Source organism: Pristiophorus japonicus, unplaced genomic scaffold (assembly GCF_044704955.1).
Source record: "Pristiophorus japonicus isolate sPriJap1 unplaced genomic scaffold, sPriJap1.hap1 HAP1_SCAFFOLD_71, whole genome shotgun sequence".
NCBI lineage: Eukaryota > Metazoa > Chordata > Chondrichthyes > Pristiophoridae > Pristiophorus > Pristiophorus japonicus.
In genome coordinates, this window is record NW_027254624.1 from 3,178,347 (window position 1) to 3,199,935 (window position 21,589).

Consider the following 21,589-nt stretch of genomic DNA (forward strand, 5'->3'; position numbering starts at 1 on the left):
TAACGTACTAAATAGGTGCTGAAAATAAATGTTCTGAGATTTTAAATTATGAGAAAAATTCAACTGCAGTAAAAAAAAGAAATCACTACTGTCCAGTTGGCTGAAAAACTCCATTAAATTAGGGCTTTCATTGACTGATTGAATTTAAACTGCGCAATAACGCGAAAGGATAGGGAAATTTGGAGACTGAAAGAAATTAATTGAGGCTCATAAGAAATCAAATTTAGAAACTTAGGCTCACAGGGAATAAAATGGGGATTTAAATAGAGGATAGGTGTTCAACTCAGGTACGACGTCGACCTTGTATATCACTTGGCCCGTCTAGACTCTGATTGAATTTAAATCCCACAGTAACTCGGAAGGTAGGGCCGATGCGAGACGCGCAGTGGCGCTAACGCGTGGTGACGCGAGACGTGCGGCAGCACACGCCCGAGTAAACGTGGGATGAGGCGAATGCGCAGCAATGCGAACCGCGAAAGTCAGTGCTAGTGTCAGTAAGTCTTTGTTAGTTTTAAGTGTTTTAAATCGCGCGGCGCCATGAACTGCGGGGCGACGCGGGAGTCTTAAGTGTTTTAAATCGCGCAGCGACGCGAACCGTGGGGCGACGCGGGAGTCTTAAGTGTTTTAAATCGCGCAGCGACACGAACCGCGGGGCGACGCGGATCAGTGTTAGAGTCTTTGTTTATCTTAAGTATTCTAATCGCGCGGCGACGCGAACCGTGGGGCGACGCGGATCAGTGTTAGAGTCTTTGTTTATCTTAAGTATTCTGCAAAAGTTATGTGAGGAATTCCCTGAAAGAGCTGAAGACATTAGAAAATTATCAGGAGCCCTGAACAAATTATTAGGAGATGACCAGTGGCCTCTAGGTGGCACTAGAAGCGTAGAGGTAGCAAAAAAGCACAGGGATTGTCAAAAAAATAATTAAAAGATGCATCACTTCTGTCAAGTTCGCAAAGAAATGCTGTTAAATTAGGACTTTCATTGATAGAGGGAACACATGTTAAAAGTGTAGACGTCTTAAAAAAAAGAGAATGTGCGCACGAGAAACTTACTAAGAGATCCTCTGGGACCTCTGAGAAAGGAATTGACCGACTACGTAGTAAAATGGCTGGCTTTGTGTTAACCGAGGCTGATGATGAAATTGATGAGTGGTCACTGACTCAGCACCCAACGGCGCCCCCCGCACCCCCTGGCCCCTTGCTCCAGTCCTCTTGCCAACACCATCCACCTTACACTCCAGCAAGAGGCGTTAAAAATAACCCCATACCACCAAAGCAACAAACCCAAACTGACTCCTCATCCTCTGATAGCGATTCGGATCCACAGTTCACAAGCAATATAGCCGAAAGAACCAGATCTCATACTCGAAATGGCAGAATTATATCTCGACATCACAGACAGTCCCGTAAATCTTCTAGTCAATCTACCAGTCCAAGTTGTGAAAGATATAGCAAACACCCCCGCCGATCGAGACGCAGAACTGTCAAGCAGTCAGACAGCTCCGAAACATCCTCCGACCTAGAAATGATTTCCAAGATCCCAATGTCCCGACACCAATTCCCTGTCAGACCAATGCCAAACCCTGATGCACAACAAGCTGCAGACCACACCACTAAAGATGTCAATGTGATATTCGAACAACTATTTGATTGCTCACGCTATCCGGACAAATGGAAAGGGCAGTTAGATATTATTGGCAGGAAAAGAAAGGGGAGGGGGGAGGTGCGCCCCCAACCCGGGTCAAGACTGAATACGTGACTAGAAAGGAAGAGCCATCTCGGGAGGAAGGATCAATAGAACCGCAGTGTTGCATACAGGATTGGATGGATAAGCAAGGATACGGTTGTACAAAACAACCAAACGGCCCGAGCCCTGCTAATAAACCTCCCTATTGTCCCCAGCATGGTATGGGAAGAGGCCGGGACTGGGTAAGAGGAATTGCCTGTTTTAATTGTGGGCAGGAAGGACATTTGAATAAAAATTGACCCTACCGTCAGCATGGAAAAGGAAGAGGAGGGGGGCAAGGGGGGAGAGGACGATCTTACACCAACTTCTCCAAGAACAACCCCTTTGGTCAATTGTCCCCCAATTGACTACGCAGCTTGATTGTGCAGGGATCCTCCCCGGACGACGAACCAATGATATTGTTAAAAATTCTGAATGAGTGGCAACCCTTTTTGATAGATACGGGAGTCTTCATGTCTCCTGTACAATCAAATCTTAAACTCCCTGCCTCTCCTGAAACAGAGGAATTTTCAGGATTCCTGGGATAAATCTCGACATTCCCAGTGTCAGAACCGGTTAAAATGGGTTACCAGGAAGAATTGGTGGAACATCGAGTTGTTATCACAACCAATCTGGACTGTAACTTGATGGCTAGAGACCTCTTCTGCAAATTCCAGTTGCATTTGGAGTGTGGAGATGATGGGATTATTGTAAAACAGGAAACCCTTAAGCGGCAGTATTATACCACTAGAACCCCTCAGTGGTGGTCTCTGGACCTGCCGCAGGCACCCTATCACGTGACCCTAGCATACGATCGCAGTGGAAAGAATCAGGACCTGCAGAACTTTTATCAGGATCACGATGGGGAAGTGAAGGGAATTCTATTAAGGGCTAGAGTGACTGGACTGGAAAGAGAGGCAGATTTTGTGGATGTGGATAAGAATCTGTGGAAACAGCCCCTAACAATGGCACCCCATATTGCTCGTGAAGTATTAGACCCTCACCATGCTAAAGATTTGGGAGTTATGGTACGCAAGGCCATAGATGAGGCTGACCCTACCAGCCGGGATGTGCAAATCGTAAAACATGGCCGAACATACCAATTTCATGGAGACCCCGAGAAGGTTTTAACGACTCTACAGCATCATACTGGCTCGGACATACCTGACTATGTGGATCCTCATGTGTGGGCAGAGGACCCCTCCCAAGTGGGTTATACTCCCATTGATCCGATTGAGATCCCACTACAGGGCAATGTGGACTGGCCCTCTATACGACAGAACCCACTGAAATCACAGGCAATCCTAAACTGACCTTTCTGCACTGTACTGCAATTAATCCGGCCTGTTTTCTTACTGAGCCACCCCAAGATGAGGAAGAACCCAGTCATGATTGTTTATGTATGTTGATGGAAGTAACTCTATTAATCCAGAAGATTCACGAATCTCAGGATACGCCATAGTAAACCAGGAGAATCAGATCTTGTAATCTGTCACTTTTGAGACCGCCTATTCTGCTCAACAAGCTGAACTATTCGCACTCACCCGAGCCTGTATCTTGGCAAAGATCTCAAAGTCAATATCTATACCGACTCTAGGTATGCCTTTGGGGTGGCCCATGATTTCGGACAAGTATGGAAAAATAGGGGATTCCTAACCTCACAGGGGAATGAGATATCACATAAACATCTAGTATCTGATTTGTTGCAAGCCCTCATGTTCCCCAAACGCATTGCCATTGTCAAATGTACCGCCCACACTACCGGAAATTCTCTGGTTGATATAGGGAATCGTTGTCCTGACCAAGAGGCCAAACAGGCCTCTCGAGACTAACAGATGGTAGTGCCCAAAATTATGAGTCAGACTAAAAATCCTGCGAAGGATAAGTTAGCCTCGGAAAAACCAATGCCAACCATCCAAGATGTTATAAAAGCAAAGGAGGATGCTCCTGAAAAAGATAAACTGTTGTGGAAATATTATGCATGTACTTATGACAATATTTCTAAACTCTGGACCACTCCCGCGGAACAGACTTGCATGTCTGACAAGTTGGCTCTATGGATTATTGAATGTATGCATTTTGCTACTCATTGTGGAGCAAGGACCACGAGTGACACACTTTTGGCTACTTGGGGGCACCCTAGACTTCAGGCGCTCACCCAGAACATCAGTAGTCGTTGCCTGGTTTGCCAGCAACATAATCCAGGGAAGGGAGTCCCCTGTGATTGGGGTAAAACACCCCTACCCGAAGGTCCCTTTGCGACATTTCAGTTGGACTATATTGAGTTGCAAAACGTTCACTGTTACAAATATGTGTTGGTAATAGTAGATGTGTTTAGCAGATGGATTGAAGCCTACCCTAAATTGGACAATAAGGCTCAAACTGTTGTTAAGGTGTTAATGAGGGAAATTGTTCCTAGATATGAGATCTCAGCTCGACTGATGACCACCTATGTTCTTTCTCTGACTCAGGCTCTGCGACTAGTACACAACCAGGTTCAAGATACTCACCTCGACCTCCCAGTTTTACACGAATTGTCCCTCGTGGCACCAGGGAAGTATGGATTCGGAAGGGATTAGAGCCACAATGGGAGGGGCCTTTTCAGGTGTTACTCACTACCCCCACTGCAGCCAAGGTTGAGGGGAAAAGTGCCTGGGTTCACCTGCACCACTGCAAGCTCACCACCCTCTAACGAACCTATTTTACTGGTTATTCTAATTCCTGTTTCAGTTCCAGACTTCCTCTTCTCCATAGCTGAACAAGACCGTTGGCATCCAAATTGGAACGTGGACCAGTTTGAACTTTTACCCGTAGTGATAGACAGCCAGCTACTCCAACGGTGACCTGAGAAGAGAGACGGGAAAACTGAACTCTTTTAATCAGCAAAATAATTGGACTATTTATCTGAATCCTGAGCCATAAGATGAAGCTGTCTGTATGCCAAAGTCTGTATAAAGTGTTGATATATGACAGTTTCGGCGCATGGGAGGGGAGACAGAGACGAAAGCTACATGTCTTATGTTTATGCACAAAATGGGAACTTTTCTGGATATTAGGTGTGTTCACATTCCCTATACATTTTAGTCCTGGAATGATCCTAAGTGTTATCATGGAATGATAAAAGGGGGGAATGTGAATGTTTAAAATGTATAGAGACATTGAAGTTGAGAACATGGGAATTGTATAGGGACAGTATAAGCTAACAAAGAATTCATGGCTGAATAGCCATGACATCTCGGACTCGAGACTGCGAAATGTTACAACACTAACGCATATTGAAACAAAACCCACAGCTTGCAGAAAAACCTCAAGGTCTTATTAAATCATGTTATTAACTTGAAACATTAACAGAAGGTCTTTGTTTAAAATCAGACCATACTTAGGTCGGCTTATGAGTGGACAAAGGGAAAGAGGGACCAAAAGAGATAGGTTGAACTAGGATGTCACTCTAGCCCTATCTTGTTATCTTTTGCCGAGAATGTATAACTGTTGTCGCTTTACGATGTAACTTCACTTATCCATAGGGAGTGTGTACACTCGATCGAGAATGTATATCCTCTTTCTGATAAGTCTTGCCGGCCGGTAAAATAAAGACTGCTTTGTTCAAAGCACAAGAGGTATTCGACTCAGTAATTTTACTGAACCAGATTGAGGTAAAAGAATCCAGGAATTAAAAGGACGGGGAGTTGAATCGTTTCTCACAATCCCCATATTTACAGGGTTTCTCCCCAGTGTGACTGCACTTGTGTCTCTCCAGTTTGGACGATTGGCTGAAGCCACACACAGAGCATGTGTACCATTTCTCCCCACTGTAAACGGTGCCTTCTGCTTCCATGGTCAAAAGCTGATGATATTCCAGTCCCGATGTATCGAGTGACTGTCAGATCTTGAGGTGATGTTTGGTTTGAACTTCCAGTCTACAAATCCTCCCCTTTTAACATCCTGTAAAGTGAATTTCAAACAGGAGAAGTGAGTGTGAGAGAGAACCCACAAAAACACAAAGGCAGGTTGTGAAATTGAGCTTAATGAGTCTGTTCATTTATGGGGCCGGCACGAGAAAAAAATGACCATGAAAGCTGCTGGATTGTTGTAAAAACACATCTGGGTCAGTACTGTCCTTCGGGGAAGGGAACCCACCTCCCTCGACAGGCCCACATGGGAAACTGTTGGTCCCACTGGGCCCAGAAGTACTGGGGGTGAAACCCAGCAGCTTCTCCCCCTCTCCATCGAACTCAAACTGATGTAACAAACAGACCCACACAGGAGGCCAGTGAGTGACTTCCACATCCAGCGCCCACGTGATACAGAGCGGCTGGGAATTGCTGGACCTGCTGCAAAAATGTAAGTTGTTGTATTCCTGGTGTGGGGGAGGTGCTGGGTCCGGTGGCTCTGAGTCAGGCCCCGAGAGCCACACTCGGTGTTGCCCGGGGACCAAGAGCCGCACTCGGTGTTACCCGGGGACTGAGAGCCGCACTCAGTGTTGCCCGGGGACTGAGAGCCGCACTCGGTGTTGCCCGGGGATTGAGAGCCACACTTGGTGTTGCCCGGGGACTGAGAGCCACACTCGGTGTTGCCCGGGGACCGAGAGCCACACTCGGTGTTGCCCGGGGACTGAGAGCCACACTCGGTGTTGCCCGGGACTGAGAGCCACACTCGGTGTTGCCCGGGGACTGAGAGCCACACTCGGTTAAAAAGGAGGCAGACAAAAAGCAGGAAACTTTCGACCAGTCAGCCTAACAGCTGTGGTTGGGAAAATATTGAAGAGTTCATTCTTAAAGAAGCATTAGCACGACATTTGGAAAAACATAATTCGGTCAGGCAGAGTCAGCATGGAATTATGACGGGAAAGTTAAGTTTGACAAATTTGCTTGAATTCTTTGAGCATGTAGCGAACATAGAAACATAGAAAAATAGGTGCAGGAGTAGGCCATTCGGCCCTTAGAGCCTGCACCACCATTCAATATCATGGCTGATCATTCCTTCGGTACCCCTTTCCTGCTATCTCTCCATACCTCTTGATCCCCTTAACCGTAAGAGCCATATCTAACTCCCTCTTGAATATATCCAGTGAACTGGCCTCAACAACTCTCTGCGGCAGGGAATTCCACAGGTTAACAACTCTCTTGAGTGAAGAAGATTCTCCTCATCTCAGTCCTAAATGGCCTACCCCTTATCCTAAATGCAATGATTATTTTCATTTTTGGTGTTATTCAAAACAGGTGGACTTGGAACTTGGAACTTGAAATTCACAGCAAATCAAACTTTAAAAAATTTGAAGAAAATATGCAATAGTAGCCAACTAAATCAGTTCTCTATTAGGCAATGGCATACGTCATCAAACTCCTTCTCTGCTTGTACCATGTTGAAAAAAATTCTGAAAGAAATATTTTTGTCCTCAATTATCAGTCTATTTTTAAACAGTATGCGAAAGTTCTAATTTTATCTCATCTCAAAATCACTAATCCATCATTCAGACCAGGCCTGGACATTTGGAAGAAATGCATTCTTTCTATTTTTGTCTTGTACAATACCAAACCTTCAGGAATTCATTTTTCACATTTGGTCGGTCAGTTTCTCCTCAACACTGTCAGAGGTGCTTTCGATGAATTATGTTCCAATTCACATCATGGGCCAGGGTGGATAAAGTGGGTGTGGTGTATTTGGACTTCCAGAAGGCATTTGCAAGGTGCCACATAAAAGGTTTCTGCACAAGATAAAAGTTCACGGGGCTGGGGGTAATATATTAGCATGGATAGAGGATTGGCTAACTAACAGACAACAGAGAGTCTGGGTAAATGGTTCATTCTCGGGTTGGAAATCAGTAATGTGTGGGGTGCCGCAGGTATCAGTGCTGGGACCCCAACTATTTACAATCTATATTAACGACTTGGAAGAAGGGACCGAGGGGCCACTGTACAGCAAAATTCTAAAAGGACAAAGTGTGTTAAAAAAACAAGCCTGAAGGCTTTGTGTCTTAATGCAGGGAGTATGCGTAATAAGGTGGATGAATTAACTGTGCAAATAGATGTTAACAGATATGATGTGATTGGGATTCCGGAGACGTGGCTCCAGGATGATCAGGGCTGGGAACTCAACATCCATGGGTATGCAACAATTCAGGAAGGATAGAATAAAAGGAAAAGGAGGTGGGGTAGCATTGCTGGTTAAAGAGGAGATTAATGCAATAGTTAGGAAGGACATTTGCTTGGATGATGTGGAATCTATATGGGTAGGGCTGCAGAACACTAAAGGGCAAAAAACGTAAGTGGGAGTTGTGTACAGACCTCCAAACTGTAGTAGTGATGTTGGGGAGGGCATCAAACAGGAAATTAGGGGTGCGTGCAATAAAGGTGCAGCAGTTATAATGGGTGACTATAATATGCATATAGATTGGGCTAACCAAACTGGAAGCAATACGGTGGAGGAGGATTTCCTGGAGTGCATAAGGGATGGTTTTCTAGACCAATATGTCGAGGAGCCAACTAGGGGGGAGGCCATGTTAGACTGGGTGTTGAGTAATGAGAGAGGATTAATTAGCAATCTCGTTGTGCGAGGCCCCTTGGTGGAATTCTGCATTAGGATGGAGAATGCAACCGTTAATTCAGAGACCATGGTCCAGAACTTAAAGAAGGGTAACTTTGAAGGTATGAGGCGTGAACTGACTAGGATAAATTGGCGAATGATACTTAAGGGTTGACTGTGGATGGGCAATGGCAGACATTTAGAGACCGCATGGATGAACTACAACAATTGTACATTCCTATCTGGCGTAAAAATAACAAAAGGGAAGGTGGCTCAACCGTGGCTATCAAGGGAAATCAGGATAGTATTAAAGCCAAGGAAGTTGCAAACAAATTGGCCACAAATAGCAGTGAACCTGGGGACTGGGAGAAATTTAGAACTCAGCAGAGGAGGGTCAAAGGGTTTGATTAGGGCAGGGAAAATGGAGTACGAGAAGAAGCTTGCAGGGAACATTAAGACTACTGCAAAAGTTTCGATAGATATGGAAAGAGAAAAAGGTTAATAAAGCCAAACGTAGGTCCCCTGCAGTCAGAATCAGGGGAAGTCATAACAGAGTACAAAGAAATGGCAGACCAATTGAACAAGTACTTGGTTCGGTATTCATGAAGGAGGACACAAACATCCTTCCGGATATAAAAGGGGTCAGAGGGTCTAGTAAGAAGGAGGAACTGAGGGAAAGCCTTATTAGTCGGGAAATTGTGTTAGAAAAATTGATGGGATTGAAGGCCGATAAATCCCCAGGGCCTGATTGACTGCATCCCAGAGTACTTAAGGAGGTGGCCCTGGAAATAGCGGATGCATTGACAGTTATTTTCCAACATTCCATAGACTCTGGATCAGTTCCTATCGAATGGAGGGTAGCCAATGTAACCCCACTTTTTAAAAAAGGAGGGAGGGAGAAAACAGGGAATTATAGACAGGTTAGCCTGACCTCAGTATTGGGTAAAATGATGGAATCAATTATTAAGGATGTCATAGCAGCGCATTTGGAAAGAGGTGACATGATAGGTCCAAGTCAGCATCGATTTGTGAAAGGGAAATAATGCTTGACAAATCTTGTGGAATTTTTTGAGGATGTTTCCAGTAGAGTGGACAAGGGAGAACCAGTTGAGGTGGTATATTTGGACTTTCAGAAGGCTTTCGACAAGGTCGCACACAAGAGATTAATGTGCAAAGTTAAAGCACATGGGATTGGGGGTAGTGTGCTGACATGGATTGAGAACTGGTTGTCAGACAGGAAGTAAATATTAGGAGTAAATGGGTACTTTTCGGAGTGGCAGGCAGTGACTAGTGGGGTACCGCAAGGTTCTGCGCTGGGGCCCCAGCTGTTTACACTGTACATTAATGATTTAGACGAGGGGATTAAATGTAGTATCTCCAAATTTGCGGATGACACTAAGTTGGGTGGCAGTGTGAGCTGCGAGGAGGATGCTTTGAGGCTGCAGAGTGACTTGGATAGGTTAGGTGTGTGGGCAAATGCATGGCAGATGAAGTATAATGTGGATAAATGTGAGATTATCCACTTTGGTGGTAAAAACAGAGAGACAGACTATTATCTGAATGGTGACAGTTTAGGAAAAGTGGAGGTGCAAGGAGACCTGGGTGTCATGGTACATCAGTCAATGAAGGTTTGCATGCAGGTGCAGCAGGCGGTTAAGAAAGCAAATGGCATGTTGGCCTTCATAGCGAGGAGATTTGAGTACAAGGGCAGGGAGGTGTTGCTACAATTGTACAGTGCCTTGGTGAGGCCACACCTGGAGTATTTTGTACAGTTTTGGTCTCCTAACTTGAGGAAGGACATTCTTGCTATTGAGGGAGTGCAGCGAAGGTTCACCAGACTGATTCCCGGGATGGCGGGACTGACCTATCAAGAAAGATTGGATCAACTGGGCTTGTATTCACTGGCGTTCAGAAGAATGAGAGGGGACCTCATAGAAATGTTTAAAATTCTGATGGGTTCAGACAGGTTAGATTCAGGAAGAATGTTCCCAATGTTGGGGAAGTCCAGAACCAGGGGTCACAGTCTAAGGATAAGGGGTAAGCCATTTAGGAACGAGATGAGGAGAAACTTCTTCACCCAGAGAGTGGTGAACCTGTGGAATTCTCTCCCACAGAAAGTTATTGAGGCCAGTTCACAAAATATATTCAAAAAGGAGTTAGATGAAGTCTTTACTACGAAGGGAATCAGGGGGTATGTCGAGAAAGCAGGAATGGGGTACTGAAGTAGCATGTTCAGACATGAACTCATTGAATGGTGGTGCAGGCTTTAAGGGCCGAATGGCCTACTCCTGCACCTATTTTCTATGATTCTATGTAATGTAGCCAAGTTTTCTGACGATACAAAGATGGGAGCAAAAGCAATGTGTGAGGAGGACACAAAAAATCTGCAAAAGGACACAGATAGGCTCAGTAAGTGGGCAATAATTTGGCAGATGGAGTATAATGTTGGAAAGTGTGAAGTGATGCACGATGGCAGAAAAAAAATCAAAGAACAAGTTATTATTTGAATGGAGAAAGATTGCAAAGTGCTGCAGTCCAACGGGACTTGGGGGTACTTGTGCATGAAACACAAAAGGTTAGAATGCAGGTACAGCACGTGATCAGGAAGACCAATGCAATCTTGGCCTTTATTGCAAAGGGGCTGGAGTATAAAAGCAGGGAGGTCTTGCTACAGTTACACAGGGTATTGGTCAGGCCACACCTGGAATACTGCGTGCAGTTTTGGTTTCCATATTCATGAAAGGATATACTTGCTTTGAGGAAGTTGAGAGAAGATTCAGTTGGTTGATTCCAGAGATGAGGGGTTGACTTATGAGAAAATGTTGAGGAGGTTGGGCCTCTACTCATTGAATTCAGAAGAATGGATGAGAGATGAATTATCGAAACGTATAAGATTATGAGGGGGCTTGAAAACGTAGGCGCAGAGAGGATGTTTTCACTGATATGGGAGACTAGAACTAGGGGGCATAATCTTAGAATAAGGGCCCCCCCATTTTAAAACTGAGAGGAGGAGGAATTTTTTCTCTGAGGGTTGTAAACCTGTGAAATTTGCTGCCTCAGAGAGCTGTGTAAGCTGGGACATTGAATATATTTAAGACAGAGATAGACAGTGTCTTAACCGATAAGGGAATAAGGGGTTAGGGGAACGGGCAGGGAAGTGAAGCTGAGTCCATGATCGGATCAGACATGATTGTATTAAATGGCAGAGCACATTCGAGGGGCCCTATGGCCTACTCCTGCTCCTATTTCTAATGTTCTTATTTTCTTATATAGTGGGTGTCTGGTATGGAAGTGTGGATTTGACTCTATCTGTCTACCTCTGGTATGTGAATGAGGGTTTTACTCTATGTTAGTTTCTGATACGAGAGGTGGATTTTATCCTGTACATGTCAATTTCTGGTCATTGCCTGTGGGTTTCATTCTGTATCAAAAAGGGCCACATTACAACATAATTCTAAAAGGACAAAGAGGGTTAAAAAAACAAGCCTGAAGGATCTGAGTCTCAAAGCGAGAAGCATTTGTAATAAGGTGGATGAATTAACTGCGCAGATAGCTGTTAACGGATATAATGTAATTGGGATTACAGAGACATGGCTTCAGAGTAACCAAAGCTGGGAATATAACATCCAGGAGTATTCAATAATCAGGAAGAATAGCCAGAAAGGAAAAGGAGGTGGGGTAGCGTTCATTGTTAAAGAGGAGGTTAATGCAATAGTAAGGAAGGTCATTAGCTGGGATGATGTGTAATCTATATGGGTAGAGCTGCGAAACATCGAAGGGCAGAAAACGTTAGTTGGTGTTGTGTACAGAGCACCAAACAGTAGTAGGGAGGTTGGGGATGGAAATTAAGGACACGTGGAATAAGGGTACAGCAGTTATCATGGGTGACTTTAACCTACATATTGATTGGGCTAACCAAACTTGTAGCAATACTGTGGTGGAAAATTTCCTAGAGTGTATAAGGGATGGTTTTCTAGACCAATATGTCGAGGAACCTATGAGAGAGCAGGCCATCCTAGACTGGGTTTTGTGTAACGAGAGAGGATTAATTAGCAATCTGGTCTTGCATGGCTCCTTGGGGAAGAGTGACCATAATATGGCAGAATTCGTCATTAAGATGGAGAGCAACCCAGTTAACTCAGAGACTAGGGTCCTGAACTTAAAGGAAACTTCGATGGTATGAGACGTGATTTGGATAGGATAAACTGGCGAATGATACTTAAAGGGTTGACGGTGGATAGGCAATGGCAGATATTTAAAGATCACTTGGATGAATTACAACTATTGTATATCCCTGTCTGGCGTAAAAAATAAAACTGGAACGGTGGCTCAACCATGGCTAACAAGGGAAATTAGGGACAGTGTTAAATCCAAGGAAGAGGCATAGAAATTGGCCTGAAAAAGCAGCAAACCTAAGGACTGGGAGAAATTTAAGAATTCAGCAGAGGAGGAATAAGGGTGTAATTAGGAGGGGGAAAATAGAATATGAGAGTAAGCTTGCAGGGAACATAAAAACTGACTGCAAAAGCTTCTATAGATATGTGAAGAGAAAAAGATTGATGAAGTCTAATGTCGGCCCCTTGCAGTCAGAATCAGGCGAATTCATAATGGGGAACAAGGAAATGGCAGACCAACTGAACAAATACTTTGGTTCTGTCTTCAGTAAGGAAGACACGAATAACCTCCCAAAAATACTAGGGGACCGAGGGTCTAGCGGGAAGGAGGAACTGAGGGAAATCCTTATTAGTCAGGAAAAGCTTGTAGGGAAACTGATGGGATTGAAGGGCAATAAATCCCCAGGGTCTGACAGTCTGCATCCCAGAGTAGTTAAAGAAGTGGCCCTAGAAATAATGGATGCACTGGTGGTCATTTTTCAAAATTCCATGGACTCTGGATCAGTTACTATGGATTGGAGGGTAGCTAATGTAACCCCACTTTTTAAAAAAGGAGGGAGAGAGAAAACAGGGAATTATAGACCGGTTAGTCTGACATCAGTGGTGGGGAAAATGCTGGAATCAATTATTAAAGATGTAATAGCAGAGCATTTGGAAAGCAGTGACAGGATCGGTCCAAGTCAGCATGGATTTATGAAAGGGAAATCATGCTTGACAAATCTTCTAGAGGTTTTTGAGGATGTAACTAGTAGAGTGGATAAGGGAGAACCAGTGGATTTGGTGTATTTGGAATTTCAAAAGGCTTTTGACAAGATCCCACACCAGAGATTAGTGTGCAAAATTAAAGCACATGGTATTGGGGGTAATGTACTGACGTGGAGGCAGAACTGGTTGGCAGACAGGACGCAAAGAGTGAGAATAAACAGATCCTTTTCAGAATGGCAGGCAGTGACTAGTGGGGTGCCACAAGGTTCAGTGCTGGGACCCCAGCTATTTACAATATATATTAATGATTCAGACGATGGAATTGAAAGTAATATCTCCAAGTTTGCAGATGACACGAAGCTGGGTGGCAGTGTGAGCTGTGAGGAGGATGCGAAGAGGCTGCAGGGTGAATTGGACAGGTTAGGTGAGTGGGCAATTGCATGGCAGATGAAGGAAAATGTGGATAAATGTGAGGTTATTCACTTTGGTGGCAAAAACAGGAAGGCAGATTATTACCTGAATGGTGACAGATTAGTAAAAGGGGAGGTTCAAAGATACCTGGGTGTCATGGTACATCAGTCACTGAAGGTAGGCATGCAGGTCCAGCAGGCAGTAAAGAAAGCAACTGGCATGCTGGCCTTCATAGCGAGAGGATTTGAGTGTAGGAGCAGGGAGGTGTTACTGCAGTTGTGCAGGGCCTTGGTGAGACCACACGTTGAGTATGATGTGCAGTTTTGGTCTCTTAATCTGAGCAAGGACGTGCTTGCTATTGAGGGAGTGCAGTGAAGGTTCACCAGACTAATTTCCGGCATGGCAGGACTGACATATGAAGAAAGACTGGATCGGCTAGGCTTACACTCACTGGAATTTAGAAGAATGAGAGGGGATCTCATAGAAACATATAAAATGATGACAGGACTGGACAGGTTAGATGCAGGAAGAATGTTCCTGATGTTGGGAAAGTCCAGAACCAGGGGTCACAGTCTAAGGATAAGGGGTAAGTCATGTCGGACTGAAATGAGGAGAAACTTTTTCACCCAGAAAGTGGTAAACCTGTGCAATTCTCTATCACAGAAAGTTGTGGAGTCCAGTTCGTTGGATATATTCAAGAGGGAGTTAGATGTGGCCCTGAGGGCTAAGGGGATCAAGGGATAGGGAGAGAAAGCGGGAGTGGGGTATTGAAGTTGCATGATCAACCATGATTATATTGAATGGCGGTGCAGGCTCGAAGGGCCAAATGGCCTGCTCCTGCACCTATTTTCTATGTTTCTTTCCATTCTTGGTGTGTGATGTGTATTTTGTGCTGTATCTATCCATCTGTTATGTGAATGTGAGCTCTACTCCATACCCGTCATTCTCCAGTATGTTAGTATTGTTTTACTGTGTACCACCAATTCCTGATCGAGTATTCGTTTTTCTTTCTAACTGTCAATTTGTGTTATGGAGGTGAGTGTTTATGCTGAATCTGTCGGTCTCTGGTAAATGAGTCTGAGTTTTACTCTATATCTATCTGTCTCTGCTATGAGTGTGGTCCTTTCTCTGTATCTCTCCATTTCTGTTATGGGAATCTGGGTTTTATTCTGTACCTGTCACGTTCTGACATGTGATTGTGGGCCTCACTCTATAACTGCCAGTTTCTGCTTAATTGTGAGTGGGCTTTCCTTTGTCCCTGTCAGTTTCTGGAATGAAAGAGAGATCTTTACCCTGTACCTGTCAATTACTGGAACGTGAGTCTGGGCATGTCACTGCATGTCAATTTGTGTTATGGGAATATGGATTGTAATATGTCAGCCTCTGATATGTGAGTGTGGGTTTTATACTGTATCACTCAGTCGCTCATATGTGAGTGTGGGTTTTATACCGTATCACTCAGTCTCTGATATTCAAGTGTGTGTATTTTTCTGTAACTGTCAGGTTTTGTTGTGTGTTCAGGTATAATCTGTGCTTCTCAGTTTCTGCTATGTTCGACTGTACCTATTTGTTCCTGCTACTTGATTGTGTTTTAGACAGTACCTGTCAGTTCCTGCTATGTGAGTGTGGAATTTACTATGTATCAGCTCGTCTCTAGTGTGAGAACGTGAGAATTAATTTTAATTTTAACCTGTTTTTCTCTGATATGTGAATAAAGATTTTGCCTTCTCTGTGTAATTTTTTCTGATGTGTGTGTGTGGCTTTTACTCTGCCCCGATCAGTTTCTGAGATGCAAGTAACAATTTTACTTACTGCCTTTCAGTTTTCCGACGTGTGCACATGGGATTTACACTTTACCTGTCACTCTCTGGTATGCAAGTGGGAATTTTATTCTGTTACTGTCACTTTCATATATGTGGGTGTGTGTATCTGTCAGTCTATGCTACGGGAATGTGGGTTTTATTCTGCACCTGTCATCTTCTGGTATGTTCGGGGGGTTTAAATACTGAATCCGTCAGATTCTGAAACATGAATATGGCTTTTGCTCTGTAACCATCAGCTTCTGATATGCGAGTGTGGTTTATACATTCCATTGGACATTTTTTCTGATAGATGATTGTCTTTTATTCTCTACCTGCCAGTTTCTGGCAACTGAGTGTGTGTGATTAATGTACCTGTCAGTGTGATCTGTTTCAATGGTGAAACAGCATGTGATTCTACTGCTCCATGTGGCTGTAAGATTTACAATGTAACTCTGCCACTTCGGATCACTGTGGGACTGACAGCTTCTGCTGTTTGTGACAATAGGATTGAGGCCAGTTCTGAGTCTCTGCGCTCTGTGAGTGATCATCTATTTACTGTGTGTGAGAAGGAGCTGCCTGCACTGTTCCTTGTGTTCCGGGTGGAGGAAAGCTCACATTTGTTCTGGCTGGTTGAAGAATTTTGCTCTGAGAATAATAATACGAGAACATTATTAGTTCTAACAGATGGATGCGGGGGAGAATATGAGGGAGCGACAATGTATCTCTCAACCACCAGCAACATGGTTCTGGAGAACTCAGCTCACCGAAACAATATAATTGGTCTTTAAAATATCTTCTCCCACACTCCTCTCCTGGTGCCTGCAATAGATGCACTTTGCGAAACTCCCCACATCCTCACTGACAGGTGTGTTTCCACTGCTCACTGCCCAAGAACTACAGACACGGTGAGATTTGAAATGAATCAGGAACATTCACGACTGATTTGGGGAAAGAAAGCAGCAATGATTTGAAAGAGCGAGGTGGTTTACTTTCTCTGTTACCTTGCAATGTCCACACGCAGCCCGAGAATGGCCTTTCCCTTCCCCCACTCACACCATGTTCCGGAACTAGTTCCTGATCCACTCTGCCCCTTACACACAGCCCCCGAGGGAACTAAACCAGGAACGTTCACTCCTGGTTTGGAGAGAGAGAGCAGCAGATTGTAAACAGCAGATTCTGCCCATTCTGTCTCCCTTACCCTGGTCACACACTGTCCACACACAGCCCGAGAATGGCCTCTCCCTTCCCCCACTCACACCACGCACTGACACTGATTCTTGGTCCACTCTGCTTCTTACACACAGCCCCCGACTCCCCCTGAACTCCCCCCGGACTCAATGCCGATCTCTGAGCCCATCTGCGGACAAACTCCCAAAGTGCTGCGCTGCTGTAAGGAGGCTGCTGCTCGCTGCCTTATCCTGGGGCCGCGGTGCCTCCATTCCTGGCTGTTTTAAACCATCTTCTTCTACTCGCTGAGTGAATGGCGATCACAGGCAGGGCTGGGGGAGGGGAGGGCACATGTGCTATTCTGCTCACTGGGAATGACACAGAGGGTGGGGCTGAATCGCGCATGCGCAGCTCTCTGCAATAATTCAATCTGTAAAAATCAAATTGCACTTTTCCCACTTTACTTTTATCAGAATCTGAGCAAAGGAACTGGGCCTGGGGGGAAAGGACAGAGAATGATTAAAGCTGCAAGCTTTGTCCCTTGGAGATGCTCAATTTGGGATCATTCCGTGCAGGGTGTTTCTCTCCATGAGCCCATCTTCACAAAGCAATTCTGCAGAAACATCAGAGGGACGAGGGAGTGGGAGTGTTTGCTGGGACCGTGCCGGAGTTAATATCTGACAGAAACAGTCCAAGATTAGTTTAATTACAGTAGAACACTCAGTCACTGAGAGTAATACCAAAGTGGATAATCAAGGGGCTATAGTGAGGGAAGAACTTAATACAATAACGATTCATAATGAAGTAGTACTCGGTAAAATAATGGGACTAAAGTCAGACAAGTCACCTTGCCCTGATGGTTTACATCGTAGGATCTTAAGAGAAGTGGCTGCAGAGATAGTGGACACATTAGTTGTAATCTACCAAAATTCCCTGGATTCTGGGGCGGTCCCAACAGATTGGAAAACCGAAAATGTAATGCCTATATTTAAAAAAGGAGGCAGACAAAAAGCAGGAAACTAAAGACCAGTTAGCGTAACATCTGTCATTGGGAAAGTGCTGGAGACCATTATTAAGGAAGCAGTAGTGAGACATTTGGAAAAGCTTGATTCAATCAAGCAGAGTCAGTATGGCTTTACGAAAGGTAAATCACGTTTGACAAATTTGCTGGAGTTCTTTGAGGATATAATGAGTAGGATGGATAAGGCGGAACCAGTGGATGTGGTGTATTTAGATTCCCAGAAGGCATTTGATAAGGTGGGACATAAAAGGTTACTGCACAAGATAAAAGCTCACTGGGTTGGGAGCAGTATATTAGCATGGATAGAGGATAGGCTAACTAACAGAAAACAGAGAGTCGGGATAAATGGGTCATTTTCTGGTTGGCAAATGGTGACTAGTGGGGTGCCGCAGGAATCGGTGCTAGGTCCTCAACTATTTAAAATCTATATTAATGACTTGGATAAAAGAACCAAGTGTAATATAGCTAAGTTTGCTGATGATACAAAGATGGGTGGGAAAGCAAATTGAGGACAAAAAAAAATTGCAAAGGGATATAGACAGGGTAAATGAGTGGGCAAAAATTTGTCACATGGAGTATAATATGGGAAAATGTGAGGTTATCCACGTTGGCAGAAATAATAGAAAAGCAAATTATAATTTAAATGGAGAAAAATTGCAAAGTGCTACGCAGGACAGAGAGACCTGAGGGTGTTTGTGCATAAAACACAAAAAGTTAGTATGCAGGTTCAGGAAGTAGTCAGGAAGGTAAATGTAATGTTGGCCTTTATTGTCAGGGGGATAGAATAAAAAGCAGAGAAGTCCTGCTCCAAGTGACCAGGGTATTGGTGGGACCACACCTGGAATACTGTGTGTTTAAGGAAGGATATACTTACACTGGAGGCTGTTCAGAGGTTGATTCCGGCGAGGAGGGGATTCTCTGATGAGGACAGGTTGAGCAGGTTGGGGCGATACACTTTGGAGATCAGATCAATGAGAGAAATCCGAGGTGTGAGAATAAAATAACTCAGCTCCTACTTTACCAAGATGGCCGCGCATGCGCTTTGCTGCTCACTGAACCAAGATGGCAGAGGACTGACCCTGCCTTCCTGTACAAAGATGGCCGCCGTTACCCGGGGCCTGTGACCGGGAGAAAGCCTCGAGGCTGCAGCCGCCGATATTCCGGTTATTATTCCGGGCTTCCGGCGGGCACCAGGTGTTTCTGAAGCCTCCCCGGCTCCCCGCTGGTCCTTTACTCCCCTCCGCCCCGCGGAGTAGGAGCTGTTTGGCGGAACACATTTCACCACAGCCGCTCCGCCATTACACGCACCGCGCATGCTCCAAATACAGCCAGGTCCCGCGCCTGCGCACTGGGCCCCTGTAGTCTGGGCTCGGCACATTCTCCATCGCGGGGAATGCTGGGTAAATACCCAAGACCACCTCAGTGACTGGGACAGGATTTACTGGGCCCCCATTGGGCACTGAACATGTTCATTCTGGCCCTCAGTCATTGTTCCTGCTGCTCTGTATAACCCTGTCCCTGAGCTGGACAGTAATGTTCTGTCTCAGGATTGTTTCAAACACCCTGTGTCCAATATTTCATTTCTCCATAACCATCATCATCATCACAGGCCTTGAAGCGAGGATGATTTCTTTCCACACCAAAAAAGACTAAGGTCACAGGTGTTTTAATGAAGGACCTAATATTGCAGATCCCGAGCTACATTTTGAAGGGTGGAAGCTGTCTGTGCTTGAATTGTTTTAACGTGCGGTGGCCGTTGCACACGAGGCACCACACTGGCTTGACAGAGCTCGGTCTTGGTCCAGTGGCAAGGATTACCCCAGACGACTGGAGACCAGCTGTGCTGCACGGACTGAGCACACATATACCAGTTTGGGCTGGCCCGTGCTGCCCCTAGGCCCTTGCCCCTTCTGGGCCCCAGTCTCATGCCTCTCCTGGGCCCCGGTCACGTCCTTCTATAATCTCTTGCTGCTCCTTCGCCCCTCCTGCTGTGCCTGCCCACACTGCAATTAGCGACGTGACGTTGCAGCCGTCACCATCCTACAATGGAATGCCACCGCCGCACACTGCTCCCTCTGATGGCCCCGACCTGCTGATGGTCATCCAGGCCGGGACCGTGCCGCTGCACGGGAGACTAATTCATGTTCCCTTCCGTTTCATTTTGGGCCTTTTCTTACTCTAGATTATTTCACTTCTCACACAGTTCACCTTTTGCCACATCAAATCCCAAGCTTGTTTCGTTTGAGTATACGGCTTGTGGATGTCATACACTGAACCGGCGTGTATAACTTTACACTCATTTGATGTTCCTTGAAAGAACTATCTTGCTTAAGACTGGAACTCTCTTATTTTCCATATTGTTTAACGATTTTTGAATGCGGTTAATAGATCTCCACACGTAATGCATGTGATCACCTTTGAAATGTTCTGGTCTTTGTAATTGTCTTTGCTAATTTTGATGGGTTAGTTGATTATAATTACTTGTTACTAATACGTTGCAGAAATCTTTTGCATCAAAATAATTGTTTAAACACTTCCTTTATCGGGTCTTTAGCTTCCCCACTGATCTCTGTTGCCTCTTGTGGGGGGAATCGAGAACTAGGTGGCATAGTCTGAGCATGAGGTGTCGCCCATTTAAAACGGAAATGAGGATGAGTTTCTTCTCTCAGAGAGTCGTGAATCTTTGAAATTCTCTACCCCAGAGAGCAACGGCCGCTGGGTCATTGAATATATTTAAGTTGCAGATGGACTGATTTTTGAAAGATAGGGAAGGCAAGCGTTATGTGGAGAGGGCAGGGAATTAGAATTGAGGCCAAGATCAGATCAGTCATGATATTATTGAATGGCAGAGCGGGCTCAAGGGGCTAGATGGCCGACTTCTGCTCCTATTTTTCATGTTCTTAGCATTGATTAGGGGCTGGGTTTAGATGTAGGTTCAGTGGTTAGTGTATGTGGTTTGTGGTTATGTGTTAGCATTGGGATTAGTGATTGGGATAGTCAATATGATATTCGGCTTAGGATATAGTGATTAGCGTAGAAAGCACTATTGGCAATATAAGTGTCACTGAACTTGCCTTTTTCCATTTCATGTTTTTAACCTCTCACAGACGAGTCACAAAACAGCCTCACAATGTGTTAATTCAAGGAACCCTCGTTTCTGCCCAAGCCTCATTTCCTCCCTTCTTTTACATCTCTACATTTCTCACAGAAAAATCAATTAGTGACATTAGATTTGGGGATTTTGGGACAATAACAGAAGGATACATTTGTTGTGCTGGTTACATTTAATCATCAGCCTGCTTGAAAAGGGCTTCTGACAATAATCTGTCACCAGGCCTCACAGTCACCGTCTGATTCCACCATCATATCTTCATTCATTACCCACCTTTCCCCTCTAACTAGAGCTGCTTTCAGTGGCATGGCCATTCCCCATACTGAGGCTCTAAAATTACCGAGCAGAGCATGAACACCGGCACAGACTGGTTAGTCCGAATGGCCCATTTCTGTCCCATATATCTGATGTAATTCTATAGTCTCAGTGTAAGTGGTCCAAGGATTTGGTGCCTCAGTGTTATTAGTCTCTGGATTTGTTGTCACGGTATTAGTAATCCCTCAATTTGCTGTCACGATGTAATTTATCATGGATTTGATGTCGCATTGTAACTGGTCCCTGTATTTGTTGCCTCAGTGTAAGGGGTCCCTGGATTTGATGACTCAAAGTAAGTTGTCCCTGGATTTGGAGGCACAATGTATGTGGTCCCTGGATTTGGTGTCAACAATACCTCATCACTGGGACTGAGGGTAAACCCGCCGCCCAGCCACGCATTCAGCACAGAATGAT

The 21,589-nt window shown here is 44.9% G+C and overlaps 1 long non-coding RNA gene across 1 annotated transcript; it reads right to left on the bottom strand.

Moving 5' to 3' along the window:
- Nucleotides 1–5,058: 5,058 nt before the first annotated feature.
- Nucleotides 5,059–18,708, bottom strand: LOC139256318 (uncharacterized). The gene is made up of 3 exons (XR_011592163.1): nt 18,623–18,708; nt 16,117–16,205; nt 5,059–5,668 (listed from the first exon to the last, which is right to left on the bottom strand). It is a non-coding gene; the product is annotated as an uncharacterized lncRNA (long non-coding RNA).
- Between the last annotated feature and the right edge of the window lie 2,881 nt (nt 18,709–21,589).